Source organism: Nomascus leucogenys, chromosome 10 (genome assembly GCF_006542625.1).
Source record: "Nomascus leucogenys isolate Asia chromosome 10, Asia_NLE_v1, whole genome shotgun sequence".
Classification (NCBI taxonomy): Eukaryota; Metazoa; Chordata; class Mammalia; order Primates; family Hylobatidae; genus Nomascus; species Nomascus leucogenys.
In genome coordinates, this window is record NC_044390.1 from 51256429 (window position 1) to 51276684 (window position 20256).

A 20256-nucleotide genomic window follows, 5' to 3' on the forward strand; every position below is an offset into this window, starting at 1 on the left:
TAAGATCTGCAAATACAAGTAAAGGTACTACAACCCCCTTTATATTTGTAATGCTTGTCTTCAGAATAAATACTCTTCTTCACTTATGTTTTCTGAAAGATTTTTTGACAGTAATTGCACTTTTAATGCTTTTATGAACTATGAACCTTCTGTTGAGTAAGATGTGATGGGCATTAATGGTTTTTCCATACTCTATATTTGTACAATTTTTCTCAAAGATAATAGCTTCCCTGTGAAATAAGGTATAAGCACTGATTAAAAGTTTTGTCACATTCTTCACACTTGTAGGAGTTTTGGCAGTATGAATCATCTTACCTACAATCAAGTGTGGCAACCATATAAAGGCTTTGTCACATTTCATACATTTCTATGGTTTCACACTAGTATAATTTATTTTTATGTGTAGAAAAGTTGGAGGTGGTGGTAAAAGCACTGTTGCATCTTTCAGGTTTGTAGAGTTCCTCTTGAGCATGAATTATCGCCATGTCCCTTAAGAATTGAGAACTTGTGGCTGGGCGTGGTGGCTCATGCCTGTCATCGCAGCACTTTAGTAGGCTGAGGCAGGTGGGTCACCTGAGGTCAGGAGTTTGAGACCAGCCTGGCAAACAAGATTAAACCCCATCTCTACTAAAAATACAAAAATTAGCTGGGCATGGTGATGGGCACCTGTAATCCCAGCTACTTGGGAGGCTGAGGGAGGAGAATGGCTTGAACCCAGGAGGTGGAGGTTGAAGTGAGCCAAGATCGTGGCATCACACTCCAGCCTGGGTGACAAAAGTGAAACTGCATCTCAAAAAAAAAAAAAACTGAGAACTTGTTATAGGCTTTGTCACATTCTTCACACTTGCAGGGTTTCTATCCAGTATAAATTATGTGTAATAAGGTTTGAGAACTTTCTTTAAAAGCTTTGTCACATTCTTGGTTTCTGTTCAATATGAATTCTCTTATGTTTATTAAGGTCTGAGGACCAATTAAAAGCTTTGCCACATTCTTTACATTTGTAAGATTTCTCTCCAGTATGAATAGTCTTATGTTCAGTTAGAGTTGAGGATATGCTAAAGGCTTTGCCATGTTCTTCACATTTGTAAGGTTTCTCTCCAGTATGAGTTCTCCTATGTTTATACAGGCTTGAGGACCACGTAAAGGTTTTGCCACATTCATAACATTTGTAGGGTTTCTCTCCAGTATGAATTATCTTACGTATATTAAGGTGTGAGGAACGGTTGAAGGCTTTGCCACATTCTTCACATTTGTAGGGTTTCTCTCCTGAATGAATCATCTCGTGTTTAGTAAGGGTTGAGGATGAAATAAAGGCTTCTCCACATTTATCACACTTGTATGGTTTCTCTCCAGTATGAATTTTCTTATGTGAACAAAGGGTTGTGGGATGGTTAAAAGCTTTGCCACATTCTCTACATCTGTAGGGTTTCTCTCCAGTATGAATTATCTTATGTGTAGCAAGCTGTGAGGATAGGTTAAAAGCTTTGTCACATTCTTCACATTTACAGGGTTTCTCTCCAGTATGAATTACCTTATGTGTAGTAAGGGCATAGGGGTACTTAAAGGTTTTGCCACATTCTTCACATTTGTAGGGTTGCTCTCTAGTATGAATTATCTTATGTGTAGTAAGGGCATAGGAGTACTTGAAGGCTTTGCCACATTCTTCACATCTGTAGGGTTTCTCTCTAGTATGAATTACCTTATGTCTAGTAAGGCATGAAGACCACTTGGAAGCTTTGCCACATTCTTCACATTTGTGGGGTTTCCCTCCAGTATGAATTTTCTTATGTGTAGTAAGGGTTGGGGACTGGTTAAAACCTTTGCCACATTCTATATATTTCAAAGGTTTTTTTTCCAGTATGTCTTCTTTACATCTGTTTGAATTTGAAAATTTATGAAAGACTTTCCCATATTTATCACATTGAAATATTTTTCTCTGGGTAGTTGTCAAATACTGGTTAAGTCATTATAACCTCCTCTGTGCACCTTACACTCATCCACATTTTCACAGACTTTTTTAACTGTAAATTGTCATGTCTCATCTTTCATATCTTCTCAGTATCACTTTTTGGAAGGAATATTTTAGGCTCTGCTCTGGCCAAAGGTCTTGGGCAAAATGATAACACATAAATGGAAGAAACAATAAAAACATATAACTTCAATTGCTAGACTCAGATAAATATGTTACAAATCTAACCTATAAAATTATACAAACTACCTAAGCAAGATGACATAGCAAAATGCCACAAGCTGTAATTTGTTCCTGGACACAGAAATGTAACAAAAACATACTGACCAAAATACATTTGTAAAACATTTATAAATAAGTGTGTGAAGGGCCCCAGGTGAGCACAATGTAAAGAGTCAAATAGAAGAAAAAGAAAAGTCTGTTACTTATACCCAACACAGCTATTCCTGCTCTCTAGTATAACATTGTACCTTTAAAAGTAAATTGCCGGCTGGGCGCAGTGGCTCACATCTGTAATCCCAGCACTTTGGGAGGTTGATGTGGGTGGATCACATGAGGTCAGGAGTTCAAGACCAGCCTGGCCAAGATGGTGAAACCCAATCCCTACTAAAAATACAAAAAATTAGCCAGGTGTGGTCACGAGCACCTGTAATCCCGGCTACTCAGGAGGCTGAGGCATGAGAATTGTTTCAACCTGGGAGGCAGAGGTTATAGTAAGCCAAGATTGCACCACTCCACTCCAGCCTGGATGACAAAGCAAGACTCCATCTCAAAAAAAAAAAAAAAAAAGTAAATTGCTGACCAGGCATAATGGCTCATGCCTGTAATCCCACCACTTTAGGAGGGCAAGGCGGAAAGATCACCTGGGGTCAGGAGTTTGAGACCAGCCTGATCAACATAGTGAAACCCCATCTCTACTAAAAATACAAAAAAAAGGCTGGGCACGGTGGTTCACGCCTGTAATCCCAGCACTTTGGGAGGCCGAGGTGGGCGGATCACCTGAGGTCAGGAGTTCGAGACCAGCCTCAACATGGAGAAACCCCATCTCTACTAAAAATACAAAATTAGTCAGGCATGGTGGTGCATGCCTGTAATCCCAGCTACTCGGGAGGCTGAGGCAGGACAATTGCTTGAACCTGGGAGGCAGAGGTTGTGGTGAGCCAAGATCGTGCCATTGCACTCCAGCCTGGGCAACAAGAGCAAAACTCCATCTCAAAATAAAATAAAATAAAAATACAAAAAATTAGCCAGGCATGGTAACAGGTACCTGTAATCCTAGCTACTTGGGAGGCTGAGGCAGGACAATTGCTTGAACCTGGGAGGCAGAGGTTGTGGTGAGCCAAGATCGTGCCATTGCACTCCAGCCTGGGCAACAAGCGCAAAACTCCATCTCAAAATAAAATAAAATAAAAATACAAAAAATTAGCCAGGCATGGTAACAGGTACCTGTAATCCTAGCTACTTGGGAGGCTGAGGCAGGAGAATTGCTTGAACTGTGGAGGCAGAGATTGTAGTGAGCCAAGATTATGCCACTGCACTCGAGACTAGGTAACAGAATGAGACTCTGTTTCACACATACACACAAAAATGTAAATTGCCAACTCCTGGTTTCCTTTTTAAAAAACAAGAAAAATATTGGCACAAACATCTTTATTTCTGGCTTCTAGGGGCTTTTTTAGACACTGGTTAATGTCTCCCATGACATAAAATGCTGAAAGAAATGGTGACATATATTGGAATGACGGTTTGAGTTTGCTGAGTCTAAAGGTAAATGTTAGAGAAGCAGAGAAACGGCAGTACCCCAAACACGGAATGGGTGTAACTAATGATTACTGATTATTAAGAAGAAATATGAACAAGCTGATTTAACCAAACAATAGACACAAAATTTTACACAAGACACATCCTAAAAACATGTTTGAGACATTCCCAGAATCTCTAGTCAAGACAGTTGATTTCAGACTACACCAGGACAAAGCTATACTTTAAAGATTGTAACAGGTAGCTTTTAGTTAATGTCTAAATCTCAATCAAAGATTATAATGTATACCAAATATTAGAACATGGCCCCATAAAAAATTTATAAAATTTTCAAAAGCAACCATAAAAAGTGTACAAAGTAATATAAAAAAATTCCAAATAAATTGAACAGGCCAGGCTTGGTGGCTCATTCCTGGAATCCCAACATACTGAGAGATCAAGGTGGGAAAATAGCATGAGGTCAGCAGTTTGAGGCCACCTTGGCCAACATGGTGAAGCCCTGTATTTACTAAAAATACAAAAATTAGCTGGGTGTGGTGGCATTTGCCTGTAATCCCAGCTACTTGGTAGGCTGAAACCGGAGAACTGCTTGAACGCAGGAAGGGAAGTTTGCAGTGAGTGGAGATTGTACCACTGCACTGCAGCATGGGCAACAGAACAAGACTGTCTCAAAAATAAAATAAAAAAGGCTGGGTGCAGTGTCTCATGCCTGTAATCCCAGCACTTCAGGAGGCCAAGGTGAATCACAAGGTCAGATCCACCATCCAGGATGGTGATCGAGACCATCCTGGCCAACATGGTGAAACCCCGTCTCTACTAAAAATACAAAAATTAGCTAGGCTTGACGGTGCATGCCTGTAATCCCAACTACTTGGGAGACTGAGGCAGGAGAATCACTTGAACCCGGGAGATGGAAGTTGCAGTGAGCCAAGATCGTGCCACTGCACTACAGCGTGGGGACAGAGCAAGACACTCCATCTAAAAAAAAATAAATAAAATAAAATAAAATAAAAGGGGCCGGGCGCAGTGGCTCATGCCTGTAATCCCAGCATTTTAGGAGGCTGAGCTGCGTGGATCATTTGAGGTCCGGAGTTCAAGATCAGCGTGGTCAACATTGTGAAACCCCATCTCTACTAAAAATACAAAAAATTAGCCGGGTGTGGTGGCAGGCACCTGTAATCCCAGCTACTCAGGAGGCTGAGGCAGGAGAATCACTTGAACCCGGAAGGCAGAGGTTACAGTGAGATTGTACCACTGCACTCCAGCCTCGGCAACAGAAAAGGACGCTGTATCAGAAAAAAATAGAAACACAGAAAACTACTGAAGATCAGAAAAATGAGGATAAAAAAAGAAATATTAAAATACCAAAAAAACAAAAATTGTGGTTATAAAAAATACAAAAAATTACTGAAAAATTTCTTAAAAGAAAATATGATGTAAACATGAAACAGCTAAACAAACAGACTTAGATACACACAAAGATTTTTATAACAAACACACATATGCAAAACTTCAAAAATCACATATAAGAAGAGAATTTTGTGTGCTGCAAGATAAAAATAATGTTTCATTTATAAGCATAGTCTCAAGAGATAACCAGTGAATTTATTTAAAAAATTTTTGCAGGTCAGAAGGAAACTGTGTGATATTGTTAAAGTTATAATTTTAAAAAAAGCTGTCAAGTGGGAATAATACCATCAGCAAAATTGTACTACCAAATAAAAAGAAGCCCTTCCAAAATAACCAAATCCTGAGAAAGTACATTGGCACTGCATATGCCCTGCTTATCAAAGATGCTAAAAGGAGTTCCTTCCACTGAAAATAACGCAATACAAGAAAAGAACACATCATCAGATGAAAACACATAAATTTCTGGAAAAGATATGCACATACACAAAATTGGAATTTCTTACTTAACATTCTCATAATGGTACAGAAAACATATTATTCTCTAAAATTTAAAAGATAAAAGTATAGAAATTATCATAAACATCTTTTAATGCATATACAACATAAAAATGTAATTAGCAAAATCAGTAACAAAGTTGAAGGCGATGCAATGATGAAGAATTTTTGTATGCAACTGAAGTTAGTTTTTTACCACATTAAAATATATTGTTGGAACTTTTAGAGGTTTCATGTAATCTCCCATGGTACCACTAAGAAAATATCTGTATAGATACACAAAAGAAAACAAGAAAGAAACTAAAAGCATATCAATGCAAAAATCACAAAACAGAAACAGAAAATGAAAAACAAAGGTACAAGAATCAAATAAAACAATTAATAAAATAGCAGTAACTTGTTCTCTTTCAGAAAACTACTTAAATATATATAATTATCTTTCCAGTCAAGAGACATGCTTTCAATAAAAAGGTTTTTAAAAAAATTTTTAAATCAAGATTCAACTTGCCTTTCTGCAATAGGTGAGATGACAAAGAAAAGACTGAAAGTGGCAAGATGAAGTAGAAATTTCATTTAAATATTAACAAAATGAGAGCAGAAGAGGTCAAAATAGTATTACACGAGCTACATCTTAAGTCAAAAACTGTCATATTTTATAAAATATACTTTAAGTCAAAATTTCAAAAAGACAAAGAACACTAAATGATATATAGATTAATTCACTGGGAACCTATGACAAATTTGTTTATACAACGTGTGTATTGTGTGTGTGTGTGTTTCAAATTAGGGTTTCAAATGTATAAAGCAAATACTAACGAAACTGAATAAACCAGATAGAGCAATATAATTATAGTAAGATATTTCCATATCCCACTTTCTGTAATAATAATAAAACAAGACAGAATATTAGTAAGGGAACAGAGGACTAGAAGACAGTAAAAAAACAATAATTTCTAATGAAGGCATAGAAAACACTCCTCAACAACATCAGGATACACAGCCTTCTCAACAGCTCATACAATATTCCTCTTCATAGACCACCTGTTAGGTCAAAAACAAAGTCTTAACATATTTTATAAAACTGAAATTTTATGTTACTTTTTATGACAAAAATGGAATTAGAGAATAAAACAATAATATAAATAATTGATAAATTTACAAATATATAGAAATTATACAACACACTCTTGAGCATGCACTTGTTGAAATGACTAGGCTGGGTGTAGTTGCTCATGGCTGTAATCCTAGAACTTCGGGAGGCCGAGGTGGGTAAATTTAACTCCATCTCAGAAACAACCAATTGAAAAAGAAATTATTAATATTGTGAAGATGTCTATACTGTTCAATTTAATCTACAGATTTAATGCAATGTTTTTCAAATTTCTCATTGCATTTTGAATAAAAACAGCAAATCCAAAAGAGACAATAAAGTACCCAAAAATCTTAAAAAAAAAAGGAACAATGTCGGAGGCATTACAATTTCTGATTTCAAAACACATCGAAAAGCTACAGAATTAAAACAATTTGGTATGAGTATGAAGGTGAAAAAGTAGACTAATAAAACAGAATGCAGCACATATATTAACTTACACATAATTACTGTAGCATTGTTAGTGAAAGCCAATAGGTAAAAACAAAGCAAATTTCTGTCACCAAATCATTCAGTAGATATAAAAATAGTGGAATCTCATTCAGTTTTGAAAAATTAGAAGATATTCTAACAACTATTAAGATAAATATTAATGACATTATGCAAAATAAAATGAGCCAGACACAGAAAGACAGAGATTATATGAGACAAAGTAGTTATACTCTTAAAAAGAGAACACAGAGGCTGCGTGCAGTGGCTCACACCTGTAATTCCAGCAATTTAGGAGGTCGAGGTGGACTGATCACCTGAGGTCAGGAGTTTGAAGCCAGCCTGGCCAACATGTCAAAACCCCTTCTCAACTAAAAATACAAAATTAGCTGGGTGTGGTGGCACATGCCTGCAATCCCAGCTACCCGGGAGGCAGAGGTTGCAGTAAACCGAGATCACTCCATTGCACTCCAGCCTGGGCAACAAGAGCAAAATTCTGTCTCAAAAACAAAACAAAACAAAACAAAAAAACAGAGTGGTGTTTGAAGAGTGCCACAAAACGGGAAGAATTGGTAGCTGTTTAATGTGTATTGAGATTTAGCTTTGCACGATAAAAACATTCTAGTGATATGTTGTATAACAATGTCAGTATAATTAATATGACCAAACTGAATATTTAGAAATATATAGTTCTCACTCTGTCTCCCAGGCAAGAGTGCAGTGGCACAATCTCAGCTCACTGCAACCTCCACCTCCCAGGTTCAAGCAATTCCCCTGCCTCAGCTTCCTGCACAGCTGGGATTACAGGTGCACACCACCACTCCTGGCTAATTTTTTGTATTTTAGTAGAGATTAGTTTTCACCATGTTGGCCAATATGGTCTCGATCTCCTGACCTTGTGATCTGCCCACCTTGGCCTCTCAAAGTGCTGGGATTACAGGCATGAGCCACCATGCCCGGCCTATAATCCAGTGTACTTTATGCCAGAAATGCAAGTGAGATTTAGCATTTGGAAATCCACCAACAAATTAGTCAAATAATTGAAACCAATAAGAATGTCATGTTTTCATGTTCATAGATATAAAAAAAAAAGACATTACCAGAATCCTACAGTCTACATCTAAAGATGCAGACTGGCAAATTGGATAAAGAGTCAAGACCCATAAGTGTGCTGTATTCAGGAAACCCATCTCATGTGCAGAGACACACATAGGCTCAAAATAAAGGGATAGAGGAAGATCTACCAACCAAATGGAAAACAAAAAAAGGCAGGGGTTGCAATCCTAGTCTCTGAAAAAACAGACTTTAAACCAACAAAGATCAAAAGAGACAAAGAAGGCCATTACATAATGGTAAAGGGATCAATTCAACAAGAAGAGCTAACTATCCTAAATATATATGCACCCACTACAGGAGCACCCAGATTCATAAAGCAAGTCCTGAGTGACCTACAAAGAGACTTAGACTCCCACACAATAATAATGGGAGACTTTAACACCCCACTGTCAACATTAGACAGATCAACGAGACAGAAAGTTAACAAGGATACCCAGGAATTGAACTCAGCTCTGCACCAAGCAGACCTAATAGACATCTACAGAACTCTCCACCCCACATCAACAGAATATGCATTCTTTTCAGCACCACACCACACCTACTCCAAAATTGACCACATAGCTGGAAGTAAAGCTCTCCTCAGTGAATGTAAAAGAACAGAAATTATAACAAACTGTCTCTCAGACCACAGTGCAATCAAACTGGAACTCAGGATTAAGAAACTCACTCAAAACCGCTCAACTACATGGAAACTGAACAACCTGCTCCTGAATGACTATTGGGTAAATAACGAAATGAAGGCAGAAATAAAGATGTTCTTTGAAACCAACGAGAACAAAGACACAACATACCAGAATCTCTGGGACCCATTTAAAGCAGTGTGTAGAGGGAAATTTATAGCACTAAATGCCCACAAGACAAAGCAGGAAAGATCTAAAATTGACATCCTAACATCACAATTAAAAGAATTAGAAAAGCAAGAGCAAACACATTCAAAAGCTAGCAGAAAGCAAGAAATAACTAAGATCAGAGCAGAACTGAAGGAGATAGGGACACAAAAAACCCTTCAAAAAATCAATGAATCCAGGAGCTGGTTTTTTGAAAAGATCAACAAAATTGATAGACCAATAGCAAGACTAATAAAGAAGAAAGAGAAGAATCAAATAGATGCAATAAAAAATGATAAAGGGGATATCACCACCCATCCCACAGAAATACAAACTACCATCAGAGAATACTACAAACACCTCTACTCAAATAAACTAGAAAATCTAGAAGAAATGGATAAATTCCTGGACATACACCCTCCCCAGACTAAACCAGTAAGAAGTTGAATCTCTGAATAGACCAATAACAGGCTCTGAAATTGAGGCAATAATCAATAGCTTACCAACAAAAAAAAGTCCAGGACCAGATGGATTCACAGCCAACTTCTACCAGAGGTACAAAGAGGAGCTGGTACCATTCCTTCTGAAACTATTCCAATCAATAGAAAAAGAGGGAATCCTCCCTAACTCATTTTATGAGGCCAGCATCATCCTGATACATTCACCATTCTTAATGAATCTACAGTGACTATTTAGATTATTGGCTGATTTGATCCACCTGTGCAGAACTAATTGCCTTATTGGAATCAACTAATTGGTTAATCAGATACTTCTGAACTGAGCTAATTGACTGATAGGAATCACAGGGTTTCAACTAACTGGCTGATTGGATTCTCTAGAACTTAGTTAATTTCGTAATTAAAATCACATGAGCTGAGGGTTATGATTAGAATCACCAAGGCTGAGTTAATTGGCCAATTAGATTCACCTGGGCTGATCTCATTGCCTGGAATTGTTAAGGCTGAAGTAATTGGCTGTTTGAAATCACCTGGGCTGAGCTAATTTACTGATTGGGATCACCTGGGTTGAGTCGATTGGCTAAACATAATCACCTGGGTTGAGCAAATTTACTGATTGGGATTGCCTGGGCTGAGCTGATTGGCTAAATGGAATCATTTGGGCTGAGCTAATTGGCTAATGGGAATCACCTTGGCTCAGCAAATTGGCTGATTGAAAACACCCGGCTTGAGCTCATTGGCTGATTAAATTTGCCTGATGAAATTGTATTCATCTGTCTTGAGGAGCATGAGTAGGGACATAACCTCTGACTTTTAATTTGTGAGTTTTTACAAAACATACTCACAAATGGACATTACATACACATATTTTTATGATGTTGTGTCTGTGTGTGTGTGTGTGTGTATTTTTTTTTTTTTTTGAGACAGAGTCTCTTTCTGTCACTCAGGCCAGAGTGCAGTGGTGTGATCATGGCTCACTGCAACCTCCACCTTCCAGGCTCAAGTAGTTCTTGTGCCTCAGCTTCCCTAGTAGCTGAGACTGCAGGTGTACACCACCATGCCCAGCTAATTTTTGTATTTTCAGTAGAGATGGGGTTTCACTATGTTGGCTTGGCTGGTCTTAAACTCCTGGCCGCAGGTGATGAACTTGCCTCGGCCTCCCAAAGTAATGGAATTACAGGCATGAGCCACCACACCTGGCTGTATATGTTTATCTATCTATATATCTTATATCTGTATCTAAGTCTACAGAAAAAAGCATCTGAAAACACCCTGAAATTTGCTTTCAGTATAGTAGTCTATCTTCAAGTCAGATACCTCGTGTTTAATTTTCTTACCCAAAATATCACTACTTGAGCAAATAAAACAATAAGATTCTATTTCTGCCGGGCATGGTGGCTCATGCCTGTAATCACAGCATTTTGGGAGGCCAAGGCGAGCAGATCACCTGAAGTCAGGAGTTCAAGACCAGCCTGACCAACATGGAGATACCCCATCTCTACTAAAAATACAAAATTAGCTGGGTGTGGTGGCATGCGCCAGTAATCCCACCTACTCAGGAAGCTGAGGCATGAGAATCATTTGAACCCGGGAGGCAGAGGTTGCAGTGAGCCAAGATCACACCACTGAACTCCAGCCTGGGCAACAAGAGTAAAACTCTCAAAAAAAAAAAAAAAAAAAGGGCGGGCTCACACCTGTAATCCTAGCACTTTGGGAGACTGAGGTGGGCGGATCACAAGGTCAGGAGATCAAGGCCATCCTGGCTAACACGTGAAACCCCATCTCTACTAAAAATACAAAAAATTAGCCCGGCGTGGTGGCAGGTGCCTATAGTCCCAGCTACTCGGGAGGCTGAGGCAGGAGAATGGAGTGAACCTGGGAGGCAGAGATTGCAGTGAGCCCAGATCGCGCCACTGCACTCCAGCCTGGGACAGAGCGAGACTCCATCTCAAAAAAAAAAAAAAAAAAAAAAAATTCAGGCCGGGCGCAGTGGCTCACGCCTGTAATCCCAGCACTTTGGGAGGCCGAGGCAGGCGGATCACTAGGTCAAGTCAGGAGTTCAAGACCAGCCTGGCCAACACAGTGAAACCCCGTCTCTACTAAAAATACAAAAATTAGCTGGGCGTGGTGGGGGGGGTGCCTGTAATCCCAGCTACTTGGGAGGCTGAGGAAAGAGAATCGCTTGAACCCGGGAGGCAGGGGTTGCAGTGAGCCGAGATCATGCCATTGCACTCCAGCCTGGGCGACAGAGTGAGACTCCATCTCAAAAAAAAAAAAAAAAAAAAAAAGATTCTTTTTCTATGTCACGTGTTTGAATATAAGAGCCCTAAAATTGAAGGAAACTTTAAAAGGAATTATTCCTCATTTGCAAATTTGTGTTAAGGGCTTCAAGCTGACACTAGTTTATCCATGTTTTCACGTTCACCAAAATAAAAAAGGCCATTTTTGACTTGGCAATAAATGACTCTCATGGCCTTAGTGCATTTTTGCTAACAGATGTGAGCAACAAAAAGCAATTCTTTCTTTGAAAACATTAAATGCAACAAGATGCAGATCAGAGCATACCTCCACTTGTGTGCTCTTATGGATAAAATTCAAAGGGCAAATAAGATTTTGCATTTATTGAAGTTTTTCTTTACAATGCTATAAGTACAAATACCTATTTATCATTTGACCTCCTATATCTTTATTCTGTATTCATATGGAAAAAATGATAGCTAGATCTGTATATAGATATACATGGGTAGATAAACACACACATATAGAATTACATGAGTTTTCCTATGTAGGTATTTATGTATACAATAGATATTAATCAACAAACATTTTAAATTCCCCAGCCTACACTGAGGATGCAGATACAAACTTACTCTCACCTATACGGATCCATACCATCTCAGACTGGAACACAGCCATACAATGTTATGTTTAAACATCAACAAAGCTTCACGTTTAGGTGCATGGCCTGGGAAGTATGTTTTTGGTAAAGCCATGTTATACTCTAGTTCCAGCTTAGCATTTCAGGGCCCTGCTTCCTTTCTCACCACATGCCTATGTGATTCACATTTGCCATTTGGGTCCTGCCTGGATGCCTTCACTTTCCCAGTTTAGCTAATTGACTTATATCCATCTAAGCTGATCTAAGTGGCTCATTAAACTCATCTGGGCTGCAGAAGTTGGGAAGGAAAACGACCTCTGACCTACCTATTCTCAGGCTTCTCTACAGGACATATGCAATAATGGAAACTACATTGACATACCTATGTTACCCATTTTCTGTATATATGTTTAGCTAGCCACCTATCTTATATCTATATGTATAAAAAAGACCACCGAAGAAGAGTAGTAGGTCAGAGGTGATTTTTATTTTGTTTTCCATTCAGTCCAGGTAAATCCAATCAGCCATTAGTTCAGTGAAGATTTATGAAATCCAAGTCATACACCAAATCACATTTTGCTAAGTGTGAAAATGTCCTCATTACTGGGCACCAAGGTATTTTTAATTCAGAGTCTAATCAAAACAGCCCATGGGGTTCTGTTCATCTAGCTAGGAACATTCGGACACGCCAGTGGGCCTAATTTTTTTTTTGCAAGGAGCTCTGGCCTGACCAATAAGAACGACCTTTGGTGCTTCAGTGAAATGTCACTATCACCTATTTGAAATGCAACTAGATAACATGTACCATTATATTTGCTTTTAGTATCACAGTCTATCTTCTAATAAGAAACCTAGGCTTTCTTTCCATTACCTTAAAGACCCTATTGCAGCCACAAAGGCAAAAGGGGAAAAGTGTACTTTTATATCGCACACTCATGGAAATAAACAAGAGTCCCTGTCTTGATGAAAGTCTTAATGAGAAAGAATAAACATTCTGAAATTTTGGTGAGAAACTTTGGACTGAGGCTATTTCAACTTTGGCCCCATGTGTAACAGAAAGAGAAGGGTCAACATTGACATGGCAATTAATGACTTCCATCACCTTAGTGCAATTTTTTTTTAAATGGAGTTGTGCTCTTGCTGCCCAGGCTGGAGTGCAATGACACGATCTCAGCTCACTGCAACCTCCGCCTCCCGGGTCCAAGTGATTCTCCTGCCTCAGCCTCCGGAGTAGCTGGGATTACAGGCACGCGCCCCCACGCCTGGCGAATTCTGTATTTTTGGTAGAGACGGGATTTCTCCATCTTGGTCAGGCTGGCCTCAGCCTCCCAAAGTGCTGAGATTACAGGCCTGAGCTACCACACCCAGGCCCTTAGTGCATTTTTATCTCCCAGAAGCAAGAAACAAAAAAACAATGCTTCTTTCGTATATGTTAAATGCTGCAGGATGCGTGAGCATATTTTTGTGTCATATTTGTGATATTGTTTATACAGCAGATAAACTTATACATGTACGGAAGTTACTATTTTTGTTTCTTTTTTTTTTTTTGAGACAGAGTTTCACTCTTGTTGCCCAGCCTGCAGTGCAATAGCACGATCTTGGCTCACTGCAACCTCCACCTCCCGGGTTCATTCCATTCTCCTTCCTCAGCCTCCCGAGTAGGTGGGAGTACAGGCATGTGCTACCATGTGTGGCTAATTTTGTATTTTTTAGTAGAGATGGGTTTGCACCATGTTGGTCAGACTGGTCTAGAACTCCTGACCTCAGGTGATCCACCCGCTCAGCCTCTCAAAGTGCTAGGATTACAGGCATGAGCCACCACCCCAGCCTCATTTTTGTTTTTTGAGGTGGAATCTTGTTCTATTGCCCAGGCTGGAGTGCAGTGTCACGATCTCAGCTCACTGCAACCTCTGCCTCCCTGCAACCTCTGCCTCCCGGGGCAAGCGATTCTCTCGCCTCAGCCTCCCAAGTGGCTGGGATTACAAGTGCCCAACACCCTGCCTGGCTAATTTTTGTATTTTTAGTAGAGATGGGGTTTTACCACGATGGCCAGGCTGGACTCTAACTCCTGACCTCAGGTGATCCACCCGCCTTTGCCTCCCAAAGTGCTGGGATTACAGGCGTGAGCTACCACACCTGGCTGGAAGTTACTTTTTATATTACTATTCATAGCAATGCATAGCAATACAAAGACTGACACATCTAGATATAAATATACATAGGAAGACAAACACATAGAGAATTACATAAATATTTAGATAGAAATATTTATGTTTACAAAACACGTTCCCCACAAGACATTTTTAATCTCCTAACATGCACTAAAGATGCTAACGTGGAATGACTTCTTTATTTTTTTCCTAAATACAATGTCAGAATGAAACATAGCCCTACAATGTTGTTTATGTAAATACCAACAAAGCTTTATCTTCAAGGGCAAGGCTGCAGAAATAAGCTGAGAATAAAGCCATGTAACACATCTGTCCAGGTTAGTGTTTCAGCGCCCTGCATGTCTCCTCAGGGTGTGCATGTTCTGTTCACATCCACCATTTGGGGCCTGCCTTAATAAGGCCACAGTCTCTATTTAGATAATTCAGTGATTGGATCTACTTGGTCTAACTGGCTGGTTGGAATCACCTGGGCTATGCAAATTGGCTGATTGGAATCACCTGGATTCTGCGAATTTGCTTATTTAATTTACCTCAGCTTCAGGGGTAGAATATGGAGATGTCATCTGACCTATTTTATTTCTGAGGCTTTTTTTTTGCGGGACCTATGCACAAATAAACATTACATAGACATACCCATGTGACTCAGTTTGTGTGTATACGTTTATCTAGCCACCTATTTTGTATCTATCTATCTATACATATATGTACAGAAAGAAGCCTATAAAATAAACTTGTTCAGAGGAGATTTCCTTTTTCTTTACCTACAGGCTAGGTAAATTCAATCAGCTACTTAGCTCAGTGAATATGTATTCAAACCAAGCCACACACATTTTTTTCCATAAATGTGAAAATGTTCTTAATAACCTGGCACCTGGGTGTTTTTAATTCTGGTCTCATTAAACCAGCCCAGTGAGGTTCTGTTTATCTAGGAACTGCCAGAAATGCTTGACACCAGTGGGCTGAGGCTTCCTCGCAAAGATTTGACCGGGCAGATAAGAGCCAGATATGGCACTTCAGCGAATGTTCAGTATCACCCCTTTGAAATGTGGCCAAGTACCATGTACCATTATATTTGCTTCCATCATCACCATCTGTCTTCTAAAAAGAGACCTAGACTTTTTTTTTCATTACCATAAACACCCAACTTCTGCCACAAAGACAAAAAGACAAGAGTGATTTTGCATCACACACCCTTGGAAAAAAAATAGAGCTCTTGTCTTGATGGAAGTTCTAAAGAGTGGGTGAGAGACTAAATGACTACCAGGAGCGAGATAACTGCTGTTTTGCTGGGCATGGTGGCTCATGCCTGTAATCCCAGCACTTTGGGAGGCTGAGGCGGGCGGATCTCTTGAGCTCAGGAGTTTGAGACCAGCCTGGCCAACATGGTGAAACCCTGTCTCTACTAAAAATACAAAAATCAGCCGGGCATGGTGGCACAGGCCTGTAGTCTCAGCTACTCAAGAGAGTGGAGCAGGAGAATTGCTTGAGCCCGGGAGGTGGAGAGGTTGCAGTGAGCCAAGATCATGCCACTGCACTCCAGCCTAGGCAACAGAGCTAGACCTTGTCTCAAAAAAAAAAAAAAATTGCTGTTTTACTAACAAATGTTTACTTTCATTTCTATATTGTCTCAAGTTATGTTAATAATGAAATAACTTTTATCCAAGAAATTTCAAATAAGCTTTATTTTAAAGTCAGCTATAATAGTACTCAAAAACAGAGAAATGAAGGTTTTTAACATTCATAATTTATATTTTAAAATTAAAATGCTTATAGAAATAAATAAAAAAAGCAAGATACAAATGAAAGACAGCCTGGTCAACATGATCAAAGCCTGCCTCTGTTAGAAACACAAAAATTAGCCAAGTATGGTGGTGCACACCTGTAATCTCAGCTACTCAAAAGGCTGAGTGAGGCACTAGAATCACTTGAACCTGGGAGGCGGAGGTTGCAGTGAGCCGAGATGGCACAACTGCACTCCAAGCTTGGGCGACAGAATGAGACTTTGTCTCAAACAAAACAAAACAAAACAAAAAAACAACCAAAAAAAGAGAAAGAAGGAAGTGGATTACTCACAATACCTAAGGTATGAAATCAACCGATGTGTCCATCAATAGGTGAATGGAGAAAGAAAATGTGGTGTATATACACAATGAACTGCTATTCAGCCCTTAAAAATAAGAAAGTCTTGTTATTTGCAACAACATTCATGAACCTGAAAAATATTATGCTAAGTAAAATAAGCCAGCACAGAAAAACACACACACAAAAATCCTTTTTTTTTTTGAGATGGAGTTTAGCTCTTGCTGCTCAGGCGATGGTGCAGTGGCACCATCTCGGCTCAGTGCAACCCCCACCTCCTGGTTTCAAGCAATTCTCCTGCCTCAGCCTCCCCAGTAATTTGGATTACAGGCACCTGTCACCATGCCCAGCTAATTTTTATATTTTTGTAGAGATGGGGTTTCGACATGTTGGCCAGGCTGTTCTCGAACTCCTGACCTCAAGTGATCCACCCACTTCGGCCTCCCAAAGTGGTGGGATTACAGACATGAGCCACTGCCCCTGGCCCACGGAATCTTATTTCCAGGTAAAGTGTAAAAAATTTTAAACTCAACGGGCACAGTGGCTCGACCTCCCAAAGTGGTGGGATTACAGGCATGAGCCACCCTGCCTGACCCACATAATCCTATTTCCATGTAAAGTGTAAAAAAAAAAAAAAAAAAATTAAACTCGCCAGGCACAGTGGCTCACGCCTGTAATCCCAGCATGTTGGGAGGCAGAGGTGGGCAAATCACGAGGTCAGGAGTTCGAGACCAGCCTGACCAACATGGTGAGGCCCCATCTCTACTGAAAATACAGAAATTAGCCAGGCCTGGTGGCACACGCCTGTAATCCCAGCTACTCAAGAGGCTGAGGCAGGAGAATCACTTGAACCCAGGAGGTGGGGTTGGAGATCACACGTCTCTGCCCTCCAGGCTGGGCAACAGAGTGAGATTCAGTCTTTTTGCTGCTTTTGTTATCTACATAAACAAAGATGTCATCTGCAAATAATAATTAACTACTTTCCAGTTTTATTCATTACGAATATTAACATCTTTTTTTCTGGCTTATTTTTCCTTTATGTACCATTTTATACATTCACACACACACAGAACAATAAAAATATATCCAATTATTCAATTTAGGTTAAATTTTCATTAAAATAAGTGTTAAAGTTGATTTTTTTTTTCTGTTTGAAGAGGGCTTTTATTATTGACTCAAAAGTATTATTTCTGGAGACAAAGTTGCCTGTGCTTTAATAGGCAGATTCTGGGGAGAATCCAAACCATAAGCCATAAAATTTTACATTAGTAAATTCAAGACAAAGCAGAAAGTATGGATTTGCTTTCAGCATTTTCGAGGTGTTTCGTTTTCTATTAGTCACCCTATTAAAATAATTCATTTTTGTTCCAATAATTGCTCTTTTCTTCTAAAAATGTGTACAAACTCATACTCACACAAACACACTCACTTCACAATTTTCTTACACCTAAGGTTAATCTTCAGAGTAAGGTGTGTATGTTTAACTTGATGTAAATTAAAAGTCTATATGTTTGCAGGCAGAGACCACATGTTTAAAGAAAACTATACAATATTTATTTATTTTGAGACGGAGTCTTGCTCTATCACCCAGGCTGGAGTGCAGTGGCGCGATCTCAGCTCACTGCATCCTTGGCCTCCCAAGTTCAAGCAATTCTCCTGCCTCAGCCTCTCGAGTAGGTGGGACTACAGGCGCATGCCACCACGCCCAGCTAATTTTTGTATTTTTAGCAGAGATGGGGTTTCGCCATGTTGGCCATGCTGATCTCAAACTCCCAACCTCAGGTGATCCACCCACCTCCACCTCCCGAAGTGCTGGGATTACAGGTGTGAGCCACTGCACCCCACCATAACAAGTATTTATTAATAATTTTTCAGGACTCAGAAATGTAAGGATTTTATATATATATATATATATATATATATATATTTATATATATATTTATATTTTTTTTTTTTTTTTTGAGATGGAGCCTCACTCTGTCACCCAGGCTGGTGTGCAGCAGCATGATCTTGGCTCACTGTAACCTCCACCTCCGGGTTTCAAGTGATTCTCCTGACTCAGCCTCCAGGCGTGCACCACCATGCCCGGCTAATTTTTGTATTTTTAGTAGAGACAGGTTTCACCGTGTTGGCCAGGCTGGTCTTGAACTCCTGACCTCAAGCAATCCACCTGCCTCAGCCTCCTAAAGTGCTGGGATTACAGGCATGAGCCATTGCACCTGGCCATATTTTATTTATATTTCTGTATAATTTTTATTATGACCATAAAAATGACCCTGAAGTCAATAACAATTTAATTGTTCATTTAAAAATAACTAAAAGTGTATAATTACACTGTTTGTAATACAAAGGATAAATGCTAGATGTGATAGATACCTTATTTACCCTAATGTAATTACTACATATTGTATGCCTGAATCAAAATATGCCATATAAGGCATAAATATATACATACTATATACCCACAAATACTAATAAATTTCAATAAGAAGAAAGAATAAAAATTTAACATATGGGAACAATATTCTTCAACTGGTGCAGTTTAAAACCACTGGCAAAGTGATTACTACAGATGTTATCCCACTATGTACCAAATAGTATATTGCTACCATCTTTTAACTACACCTTTGAGTAAGATGGGATAGGTTAAAGCTAGTGGTATAATAATGCTTCATTAAATGCACAATAGTCTTAACATGGTAACTTCCTTCCTTCCTTCCTTCCTTCCTTCCCTCTTTCTTTTATCTCTCTCTCTCTCTCTCTCTCTCTCTCTCTTCTCTCTCCCTCTCTCTCTCTCTCTCCTTCTCTTTTTTCTTTCTTTTTTTGTTGAGACGGTCTCCCTCTGTTACCCAGGCTGGAGTGCAGCGGCATAATCTCGGCTCACTGCAACCTCCCTGCCTCGGGCTCCCGTGATTCTCCTGCCTCAGCCTGCCGAATACCTGGGATTGCAGGTGCACACCACCATGCCTGGCTGGTTTTTGTATTTCTGGTGGAGACAGGGTTTCGCCGTGTTGGCCAGGCTGGTCTCCAACTCCTGACCTCTATCTGCCCGCCTCGGCCTCCTGAAGTGCTGGGATTACAGACGGAGTCTCGCTCACTCAGTGCTCAATGTTGCCCAGGCTGGAGTGCATTAGCCTGATCGTGGCTCGCCACAACCTCCACCTCCGAGCCGCCTGCCTTGGCCTCCCAAAGTGCTAAGATTACAGCCTCTGCCCAGCCGCCACCCCGTCTAGGAAGTGAGGAGCGCCTCTGCCCGGCCGCCCATCGTCTGGGATGTGAGGAGCGCCTCTGCCTGGCCGCCCCGTCTGGGAAGTGAGGAGCGCCTCTGCCCCGGTCGCCCCGTCTGGGAAGTGAGGAGCACCTCTGCCTGGCCGCCCATCGTCTGGGATGTGAGGAGCGCCTCTGCCTGGCCACCCCGTCTGGGAAGTGAGGAGCGCCTCTGCCTGGCCGCCCTGTCTGGGAAGTGAGGAGCGTCTCTGCCTGGCCACTGTGCAACCTTCCAAGTGTGAAGTG

The 20256-nt window shown here is 40.1% G+C and overlaps 1 pseudogene; it reads right to left on the reverse strand.

The window, feature by feature from the left end:
- Positions 1 to 910: 910 nt before the first annotated feature.
- Positions 911 to 20256, reverse strand: part of LOC100591369 — a 46559-nt pseudogene continuing 27213 nt past the window's right edge.